Consider the following 10,741-nt stretch of genomic DNA (forward strand, 5'->3'; position numbering starts at 1 on the left):
GTTTTGTTTGTCGTATTGTGATACGACATGCAATACGTATTGCATCCTAAAGTTAAATTTTAGTATGGAATGTCATGTCTAACAGCATGAAGTAAAAACAGACTGGAAAAGTAAATGGTATTCACCTGTGTATGTACTGAGTTTAGGCAAGTGTCCTCTGGAGCCTAATACCTTGCACTTCCTCCAAGGAAAAAGGGATGTGGATACTTGACTGAGAAGTATTCCTGCTGCGATAGGCAGGGTTGAATTCAGGACTCTCACTATGCAGGTGAGTAAATACTACATATTGTTTTCTAGCAATTACAAGATAGTCAGTTAAAAACTTGCTTTAATCTTAGGTTGATGCTATGATCCAAATCATATGATAGCTACATTTTGTAATGGGCATAGAAGAAACGGGCTTGTAGGGTATGTCCTGCTGGATGGGTAAAGCTAGTACTGACTGCTACTCGTTGCTTTAGTTAGTGTGTAAAGCTGCCCCTTCAGTACTGCTCTCTTGTCACAAAAGTAGTCCTCTTCCCCTTCTCACCCATCTCCTGCAACGGAAGAAGCATTAGGCCTTTGTATAAATGATACAAGCGGATAAGGATAACTGATATCTTAGCACCTTATAGTATGTTATCTTATTTCTGGAGAGAAAATAATTGACAGGTGAGTATGAACTTCCTAGGTATGAAATGTAGTGGTTTAGGCTGCTCTTGGGTAAAGTGTGCAATACATGGAATATTCTAGTCTCACATGGTGCTTTGCTCACTATTATCTGCTGATTGTTTTAACTTCCCTACCTAGAGAATACCATTTACATGAGTCTATCTTCTCTCATTCTCTTGGTAGCTGCCTGCACCATGTTTTCTGGTGTATTTTTGTCTACCTTTCTTTTTTTTCTTCCCCCTGTCAGTTCACTGTGACAAGGCTTAAGTTCTTTTCATACTGGAGTAGTGCATGAGTGGGTTGCAGGTAAGAAGTGGGCTCTAACTTGCTTTGATTAGGCATTTAAACCAGTGGTGCTTCCTGCAATCCATACTGGCTTCTACAAAAAAGGGAAAGGGTGGAGGAAAGGATCCTTCCTGACGCTTGAAGGAACAGGGCCCAGTCTGGGATGGGGCACTGGAGCGTGGGGTGGATGTTCCACAGCCTGTCTGCCCAGTGACAAAAATTTATATGGACAGTGCCACTAAGTAGCTTGTGACCTGTATGCTGTCCATTATTTATCAAGCTATTTGCATACCATTTCTATGTTTAAATAATGGTGTGTGGGGAGCCTTAACAAATGAGGAATTGCAAATAGCTTGATAGATAATTGCAATAAACGTATGGTTAATTTGCAGCCTCTTACTCTGGTACAAAATACCAAGACACATTGGTGCATGACCTTTTTGGGATGATGCTGTTTGGGATAATCCAAAAAAGAACATTTTAGAATAAACTGTAGATATACCTTAATGGAGCTAGTGGCTTCCTTTTTTTTTTTTTTTTTTTTTTTTTTTTTCTCTCTCCTTATTTGCCACACACCACTAGCATTGGATAAAAGAATGGGACATATGCCAGCTTCACTGATTAATAATAATCAAAAATTACCGCTCAGTATTTACATTTGATTCATAAGATTATAGGACTTGTCTCCACATGCTGTTATTCTGGAATACCTATTTAGTTTTAATTTCACAGCTTGCTTTAGTCCTCGTAACTTTCAGTAGTGGCTTATGTCATGCCATTAGAAACCTGTGCTGCTCTGATCCTACATGCTGTCCTGTGTGTACTGCTCCTGTTCCACCTCGGTAAGGCTGGGAACCACATGGCTGTTCTTGTTTTGCTGCAGTGGCTGTTGCTGCAGTGTCAGCTGCTGTTTTCTTTCATGCTTTCAGACAGAAAAGAATTTCTTGCCTTTCTGAGCAAGTGCTGCTAGACTAACGCCAAGGAATGCGACACCCTTAGGAATTCAAGTGGGAGACAGTACCAGCTAAGCTCTCTGTCTCCGTCATTTCCCCCTTTCTCCCCAGTTTGAGCTTGAAATCTCTTGACCCACTTCTTCAGGAGCAGACTTAGACCATAATTTACTACAACATTAAAATAGTTCCCAATCTCTTCTGCAGGTAACAAGAGTAAGTGTCCTTGATCTGGAAGCTTGCTGATTTATTGTTCAGATGTGGAGGTCATTTTGTAGCAGGGTAATGGACAGAAAACATTGATGATAATTGTGGGGTTAGAAGAGAAGAAACCTCTTACAAGGCTTCTTTAATGAGTGTAGTAACAGCTGCTTATAGTGAATTCAGCCTCTCATAATTGTCTCGGGTACAATCATTTCAGCTAATACGGCTGTATATGATATATTCTTCTTTTTAATTTTGTTTCTATGACTTCTGTATGAAGAAGTGAACTTTCCCTACTGTAAAACCTGCAGAAAACTCTTGGCCATGGTACTGCAAATACAGCCTGCCAGCTCTCGGAGAAAACACAATCTTAGTAAAAAGTAGTTCTCCATAGCATTGTGGATTATCTTTTGTTCTCCATGCAAAGCACAATCGTGCCGTCTAAGCAAGGACAGCAGTGTAGAGAACTGCGAGGGAAAGGGGACCAAAAAAGTCTTTTAAGTTTGCAGATTGAGAGAAGGCAGCAAGAAAGGGGGAGTTTGCCCCTTGGGACCAGGAGAGGTTTTGACGTTAGAAGTAATGTGTTCAGAAAAAACAATCCCGGATTAGGACAGAGTGGTCTTCCAGCTACTCCAGCACTTTCCCTGTGTTCTTGCATTAACGCTGATACAAACTGTATTGTGGCCCAACTACTATGTAGGGCATCAAGTGCATTTACTTACACTGGAAACACACACAGTTGATGTGAATCTGTATTATGCTGCCACAGGCGCAGATGTGTTATTGTGGTACGTGCCAGTCATAAGAAAGTGAAGGGAGTCAAGAAGAGCAGGAATAAAAAGATGACAGAGAAGAACAATACAAAACCTACTAGTGTGTACTAGCTTAGCACAAAGCCCTTTGTGAATATGGCCTGTTTCTTCATGCAGTGTGACAGACTACCAACAAGATAAAATGGCACTACAGGAAAGATTGACAAGCACAGTTCCCAGCGCTCTGGTTTCCAGCCTGTGTCTCACAGGATACTCTGATCCTCTCTGCATTTGGGGCAGAACAGTGCTAACTGCGTAATGTAGTATGTCTGCGGTTCTGTTTCTATAGAGCTAAGAGTAATTTCTGCTGTCAGCTTGTGCAGACGTTAAAAAGTTTATTCTGGTTGAATAAGACATTGCTGCAAGTTTCACCATCTTTGTAAAGTAGAAAAGCAAGCAGTTTAGTGTAAAATGAGGCAATTTCTTTATTAATAAATTGTAGAGAAGTCTGTTTCTCCCCATCCGATCCTTTTCTGCTTTTGTTGATCTAATAGCTGCCAGTGCATTGCATTCAGTCACTGTGGTAACCACTTATAAATAACCAATGTCCACAGAATCAACCCAATAGCAACCACGAGGCAGAAATACTGGCTTCCTGGATAACCTGCTCGGAGTGTCGTCACTGAGGTCCTGCTCCTTCAAGATCATCACCTCTATCACATGGCCTAACCCTGACCACGATATTGCTCTCTTCCTACTTTTTCTCCTCTTCCCTTTCTTCCCATCTTTTTTACCAGTAGGTTTTGAGTAACTATGGCAACAGGCCTGGGAATTTGGAGCTTACTCATTTTGTCTGAAATCTGGGTCATGTCTTCCTCATTAAGTGAAACTACTCTATGGGGATAACTGACCCAAACTTGGCCCTTGCCGCAAGAGAAGGCAGCACTTGCAAGTACTTAGTGTAATGGCTGTACTTGGTCCACTGTATAGAAAACTGTAAAGGTACAAAGCAAGCCACTTGTAGTTTTGAAAGTATTTAATAATTTTTTGAAGGCATTTAACCCATAAGTTACACTGGGGAGTATGATGCTGTAATTGACGATGATTTATAGGTTTGTTGGAACAGTCTCACGTCATGCTTGTTGTCCTAGGATATGTATTAACTGAATGGATGCCTTCTTGGAGTGGTATTGAGTGGTGTAAATGATACTAGTAGCCTGTCTCATTCTTTGAAGAGGACATGTAGTGTTGAGAAATCTTAAAGCTGTCTCCTGGCAGGACAAGATATTAATCTCCTCTAGTTTGTCACGCTGCACCCTTCCTGGATCTGAGATCACAGCTTAAACACAGAAAGATCTCCAGTTTCTGACTTGTAGCAATGCCAAGGGAATAGTAAGACTATCTCAAACATTCCTCTTTTACACATTTGGATATACCATGTCTCCTTGCCCCTGGGATTACTTAAAATCTTAAAACAATTACTGTATTTGTTCAAGGGGAAGCCATGCAAAGCAATAATTACAAGGTATTTTTGTATGCGCTTGATGTTAGGGGTCACCTGGAAGCAAAGCACAAAGCTGACAGTGTGACTGGTAACCTCTCTAATACTTTGTGTTTCTTGGACTGTAAATTGGTAAATGTCAGCATTGTGTCTCAGCAGGATTATTGTTAGCAACAGGAACAGGTTCAAAGATTTGGCAGGGCACCCAATATTATATGTATTAGTTAACCAAGTCTCTGTGATACCCGATCTGGGCATACGATGCCACAGAGGGAGATGAGCTCACAAGGCTGGCTGTTACTTCCTTGCTTGTGTGGCGTTAGCCGCGATAAGCCAGCTAAAGGCCAATTTACCTTTCCCTCCAAAGCTTTGTAGTAGGTCACGGTGTTACTGTGAACCACAAACACACCTAGCTACTGGGTGCCTGCCTGGCACTCCAGGAAACAGCTCTTATTTCTGTAGTTGGTTTTTGTGTACCTCAGCTCCCTACATCAGAGACCGACAAGTGAGATCACTTTCCGTCTCTGAAGAAGGGATGACTAAATCTAGAATGGTTTGAGTCACAATAGAAACAATTACCATGATGCTGTACAAAGCTGCCAAGTGTGTGTTCTGCCTGGTGCGCCTGTGACTCTGGGTGATGTGCAGGAAGCCTCAAACAAATTACAAGTGATGTTGTTTCCTGAACTAAGGCGTAATTCTGCTTCCTTGCTCCTTGTGTCTGGTTCACCATTGCCTGTCGCTGTCAGCGATGCAGACTTGTTGGAGGGTCATAACCGCATTTTCAGGAGCATGGGATCTTTTCAAAAGACACAAGGGGCTTTCATCCACACTGGTGAGCTCCCTTCCTTTCAGGGGGCTTCAGAAGCTGCTGCTCTGTTTAATGTGAGATACTTGCACCCAGCAGCAGGATTGAGGTTGGGTCTTACCCAGTAGAATGGGCAAATCCCTGAAGCACCTCTATTTTCAGTTTTCTACCATGCTCCTGGTGGGACTCCACAAGAGATCCTTTACTTAGCATTCCTTATGTGCTAGTTTTGGCTGGGATAGAGTTAATTTTCTTCATAGTAGCCTGTATGGGACTGGCTATGTTTTGGATTTGTGCTGGAAACAGTGTTGGTAACGCAGACGTGTTTTCCTTACTGCTGAAGGGGCTCACCCAGAGCCAAGCACTTTTCTGCCTCTCAGCCCACCCCACCAGTGAGTGGGCTGGGGGGGGACACAGTTGGGACAGCTGATCCCCACTGACCCAAGGGATAGTCCATGCCATGTGATGTCATACTCAGTATATAAAGCTGGGGGAAGAAGGAAGGAGAGGATGCTCGAGTGACGGTGTTTGTCTTAACCTCACACATGATGGAGCCCAGGTTTCCTGGAGGTGGCTGAACACCTGCCTGCCGGTGGGAAGGAGCGAATTCCCTGTTTTGCTTTGCTTGTCCGTGTGGCTTTTGCTTTGCTTGTTAAACTGTCTTCATCTCAACCCACGAGTTTCCTCACTTTTACCCTTCTGTTTCTCTCCCCCATCCCACCAGGGGGGAGTGAGCAAGCAGCTGACTGGTGTCTAGTTGGTGGCTGGTGCCTAGTTGCTGGCTGGGGTTAAACCATGACAACTTGTAATCCCTGGCTTTTACCTTTCAGCAACATTCATTCAAATATTCCATTTCCAAAGGTGAAGAATGCAAAGGTGAGGAGGGATATGGGACATTAGAGCCCTAAAGTGTTACAAAGGCAATCACAGAACTCTTATTTTTAAGGAGTAATGTTTTACAGGTTTGCAGCTGATAAAGCTATGAGACTGAAGGGTACAGACACTGCGTTATATGTATTAAAACTTTGCCATTGACTTCATCAATTCAGCAACTTGGCTGAATTCATGCATTTTTTCAGGAAGCAACATTACTTGGCAGATTTTCTTGCTAGCTTCAAATTTAGATGTGGATACGTGCAAACTAGTGAGGTCAAAAATCGGTGAAATCTGTAAGAGCAGACCACACCACACCACACCTTAGGAATACAGAAGTAAACAGGCTGGCAAATCCATAATGCCCTCATCATGAAACCAGAGATTAGCTCCAAGTGTGGTATGTTTGTCAGCTAAAGGCAAAATGATACTTTGTTTTGACTATTTTGACTTGTGTTCAGAAAAAGAACTTGAACTTTTTAGACAAGCAGAACAATTTTTTGATCCCACCACCTTATCAACCAAAATTCACCAGTACAGAAATATTGAACAACGTAGGCCTTCTGAACTGCCTGTTTTTCAGGGCGAGGTAAATGGCAGTCTCGTGGTATTTCGTGATAGTGCAGAGAATTAAGAGAATTTCTGTTGAGCAGAGGAAATAGGAAAAAATAGATTTGGGGTGACTGTGCCAACCTGCTGCTCAAGAAAATGGCAGGGAAGCAAACAAAGCCCTTTGCCTCATTCAGGAGTGAAGCGGCTGTGGGTGCCAGCCAGGCAGCGCAGCCCGGGCAGCTGGGAGGTGCAAGCCAGCCCCCCGCACTGCTCCCGGCTCAGGCCGCCACGTTTGTGCTGCTCTTCTCTGCTTTACAGCAGCCAGACTGTGCCCTTCCTCACACGGAAGCAAAACCACAGCTTCAGCTTGCTCTCTGCCAGGTGCTTACGTGTCTGTATTCCCTGTACAACCAGAAAGCCACCAGTAATCCAAGGCAGAGCCCAACACTCCTGCATAAAGTCATGCAGGACAGAAGGGTAGACCCAGATTTAAATTGTAGCTATTTATAGCTATCTATAAACTGGGGGGAAAAAACAAAAACCAAAAATAACTTTTAAAAATTGTTTTTATATTTTGCTCTCAGATATGCTTCGGAATTGAGATGCATTTGTAACAAATCACTGGCAATACTTCAATGCCATCACTTTCGAGGGCTACTTCTGGGCTGCCTGGACCTAATCTCTCTTTCCATTGCTTGAAGTAGCAGTCCTATCATGCTCACTGTACATAGATTTTTGTAAAAGTAAAGAGAAATTACATATAAAGGCTGGTCCTACATTTGATTTAGAAGAAGTAATGGTGAGGTTTCTCACCCTAATTCACCAGACTGAAACTTAGGTGTCTGGTGTAACCTAGTCATCTATGTTTCCTCTACAGTCACCAGAGAGCAGAAGGCAATCTCTCCCTTACTAAAATAACTGCCTTAGATGAGAAGAACTTCCCCCGAAAGTGCCACTCTCTCTCCATGGACTGTAACAATACAGAAAATCACTCTAAATTTTAGGCTTAATTTTTTTTGGCTGCATCTAGTTAAAGTTAATAAAAGAAATAAAAATTAAAGCCTTGAAGAAGGTGGCTGTGATTTTGAAAACCCAACAACTGCTTGTTGGAGGTAGCACAGGAGACATGCTACTGTTACAAAAGCCTTGAACAGATGATCAGGTGGAATCTAATGCCTGCTTGGATGTCTCTGAGTCCTGGGGTTGCCATGAGGGCGAGTCTAGAGGTGAATGTTCTCTCTGGCATCAAGCCAGCTCCCCCGCGCCTGAATCTTGCAGAAGACTTTTGTGAAGGCACAATCAGCAGCACCTCTCTGGCCTGCTCGCCACCACACCCTACCTCAGCAATTCCTGGTATCAGCATGGCAGCATTCAGCTTGAACAAACAGGTACTGCCTTTCTACGGATGAGTAGGAGGGGAGGGGGTCCTGCGCCTGAGGCTTCTTCTGACTGTGCGTTACCACCTTGAAGATGAAACATGGCACCTTGAGTAGTCGCTTGGGTTGGGGCTTTGTGAGAAGACTATGGAGATACAGAATGGCTTGCACAGCTTTGGTTTTAGTAGGGAGTCCAAAGAATTAATCTGCGGGTTGTCTGTTGCTTGGGAGGACATGGGGAGGAGACTGCCATGCTCTGACACATTTGTTGTCATGCCATTTCCAGTAGAAGCATGAGCCCACAGCATTTCTGTGGAACAGAGGAACTAGCAAAAGTAAACTGTGGGTAATTTTTGCCATCCATCTGTTCAAGCAAATAGCAGTGAGGCAAGCAAAACCCTTAGCATTATGCAGCCATGACGCAAAGTACACTGGATGCTGTATTAAAAAGGTCTCACTGACCTCCCTGAGAGGCACCTGAAGCATCAGTAGGTTTTCTGTCCTCCATTCAGTGCAAAACCAAAAAAGCTAGTTTCTGCTCCCACCAGCTAATACCAGCTCTGCTTCCCTGCCCCCTGTATCCATTTGCCTTGAGCTTCTAGCTATTCTGCTACTGCAGAACTAAACAGGCTGTAGGGGAGAGAGCTTCTTGGGGTCCAAGCTGTATGGATGTAGCCTGCCAGGCCCTGGTAGGCTGAATACTTCAAAGCTTCATTTCCCCTGTTCCTCACAGGCAGAAGTCAGGGCAGGGATGGGTCTGTCCTAGTGCTCCCACTGTCCTGCAGAAAATTTTGCTCCCGGGAAGCTGGGGGCGCACAGTTGTAAGCCACAGACTGCCTTGGTTCCTCCTCCAGGGTAGGCAGGCATGCTTTCCTCAATTCCGTGGGGTCCCCTGATGAAGAAGAGAGGCCCCAGGGAGGCAAGAGGAGAGAGAAAGGACCCCATCAATATAGTCACTGGCACCATCCTCCAGGAAGCAGTTCTTGGTCTGGGGTGGCAGGTGCAGGGGGGGCATGGGAACAGCAGTTCCTGCCGGCAACCAGTTCTGTTCAGAGCCACCACTAAATGACACTCCCATGTTGACACCTTTGGATGAGCTGCAGAGGAGGAAGGTATCACCAAGGACCTCCACTCACTACCTCTGGCCCATCTTAACCACAAAACACCCAAGGCATCCAAGTCAAGCAGGTGGCAGCAAGCTCCAGATGGGATGCCATGACCAGCTGGGCCTCTCCCTTTCTCCTGGCAGCTGTAGGCATGGGGCCACTGGGCATGCCACATGCTAGGAAATGATTTTTGTGCACACACCCCACAGCCCCCATCCCTTTTCTCATTTCTCCTCCCCTGTTCTGAGGGTCATGGTCATGTTGTTCCCTTACACACATTCTCCCTGCTTAGTTCCTTGCAAGGTATGGGCCACATTAAGCTCACCATTTTGGTGTGTTAGACTACTTTTACACACGTCTGCAAGTGTTTCTCCCATTCCGAATTCTGGCCTCGATCTAAAGCCTCCTGAGGTGCTGATGGCTTGTCATCAGGCTGGAAAGGTATGGTTTGGGTCCAAGTGTTTCACCTAAAAGCCAATGTGCACGGTGTGTGGGAAACAAGATTCTTAAGTGTGCGTGGGGACAGGAACAGAGTGGGAGCTCTCCTGTCACGGAGAGGGGAAACCTTCCCCCAGGAAGAGGTAGGGAAAGGTTTCTGTCCTGAAGGGCGTCACTGGGGCCTCTGCTGCCCTGACTCTTATCAAAAGTTTCACTCACACAGCAGCAGGTTACTCTGCCCTTATCACTCATGCTCCTCTCCCGCCCTGCCCCACGTTGCTGCCTGCTGTCACTGCAGACAAGCAGCAGGCTGGGCACACCTTGCCATCACTGGGTCCTTTTCCCTTGGCTGCCAGCCTCGTTCCCCCTGCAAACCATCCTGGCCAGAGCTGTGGTGCTCCTCCGAGGGCTGGTCACACGGCAGAGCCACGTGCCAGGGCGCAGGACCAGCCACAGAGGCCATGCGGGCTCAGCATCTGCACAGCACAGGACAGGGCTTATGTGGAGCGACCGTGCTGGAGCAGAGCGGGTGATGGCTGCGGTGCTACTGGGAACGAGCAGGCGAGGCAGCCAAGACACAGGGGAGCGTGGCGGCCCCCACCATACCCCTGCTCCCGGGGGCAGAGGTTGACAACACAGAGCCATACTGGAAACCTCCACGTTAATATATGCATTACGGTTACCCGCAGAAGGCGGCCTTTACAGCTATTCCCACTTCTTTCCAGCCCACCCACGTGTAGCTGGAAAAGCACCTGGCTTCTCGCTGGCGGCCTGCGGGACGCAGCAGACGTCCCTCACTCGAGGCACGCCCAGGCCGTTCACACCGGTGCGCTGCCGCCCGGTAGCTGGGTGACCCCCCCGCCCGGCCCACCCGCACCGCGCCCACGGCCCACCCGGGGCGGCAGGGGCTCCGGCCGGCCGCTCCAGGGCACCGGTGTTCCGGGGGAGGCGGCCCCGGACGCGCCAGGGCCGCGGGTCACGGCGCGGCACCGCCCCGCCCCCGCGCACGGCGTTGTTTAACGCGCATCTCGCACTGCCGGGCTCTTGCACGGCACGTTTCCGTGCGCACCGAAATAAGCCTGTTCCGCCCGCACCGGTGAAGCCAGGACACGCGGGGAAGGCCGCCCTTCCTTCTCCTCAGTGCCTCCGGCCAGGCGCGAACCGGCGGCCACCTCACCCCTGCCGGGGCTGCCGGGGCGGCGGCCGGTAGCGCCGTCGGGGCCGCCCGTGGGGCCGCCCCCCGCC

General features: G+C 47.0%; 1 long non-coding RNA gene across 1 annotated transcript; it reads right to left on the reverse strand.

Annotated features, from left to right (window-relative positions):
- Positions 1-10,140: 10,140 nt before the first annotated feature.
- Positions 10,141-10,716, reverse strand: LOC308064458. The gene is made up of 2 exons (XR_013928389.1): positions 10,374-10,716; positions 10,141-10,341 (listed from the first exon to the last, which is right to left on the reverse strand). It is a non-coding gene; the product is annotated as an uncharacterized lncRNA (long non-coding RNA).
- Between the last annotated feature and the right edge of the window lie 25 nt (positions 10,717-10,741).

This window comes from Falco punctatus (genome assembly GCF_963210335.1).
Source record: "Falco punctatus genome assembly, chromosome: 5".
Classification (NCBI taxonomy): Eukaryota; Metazoa; Chordata; class Aves; order Falconiformes; family Falconidae; genus Falco; species Falco punctatus.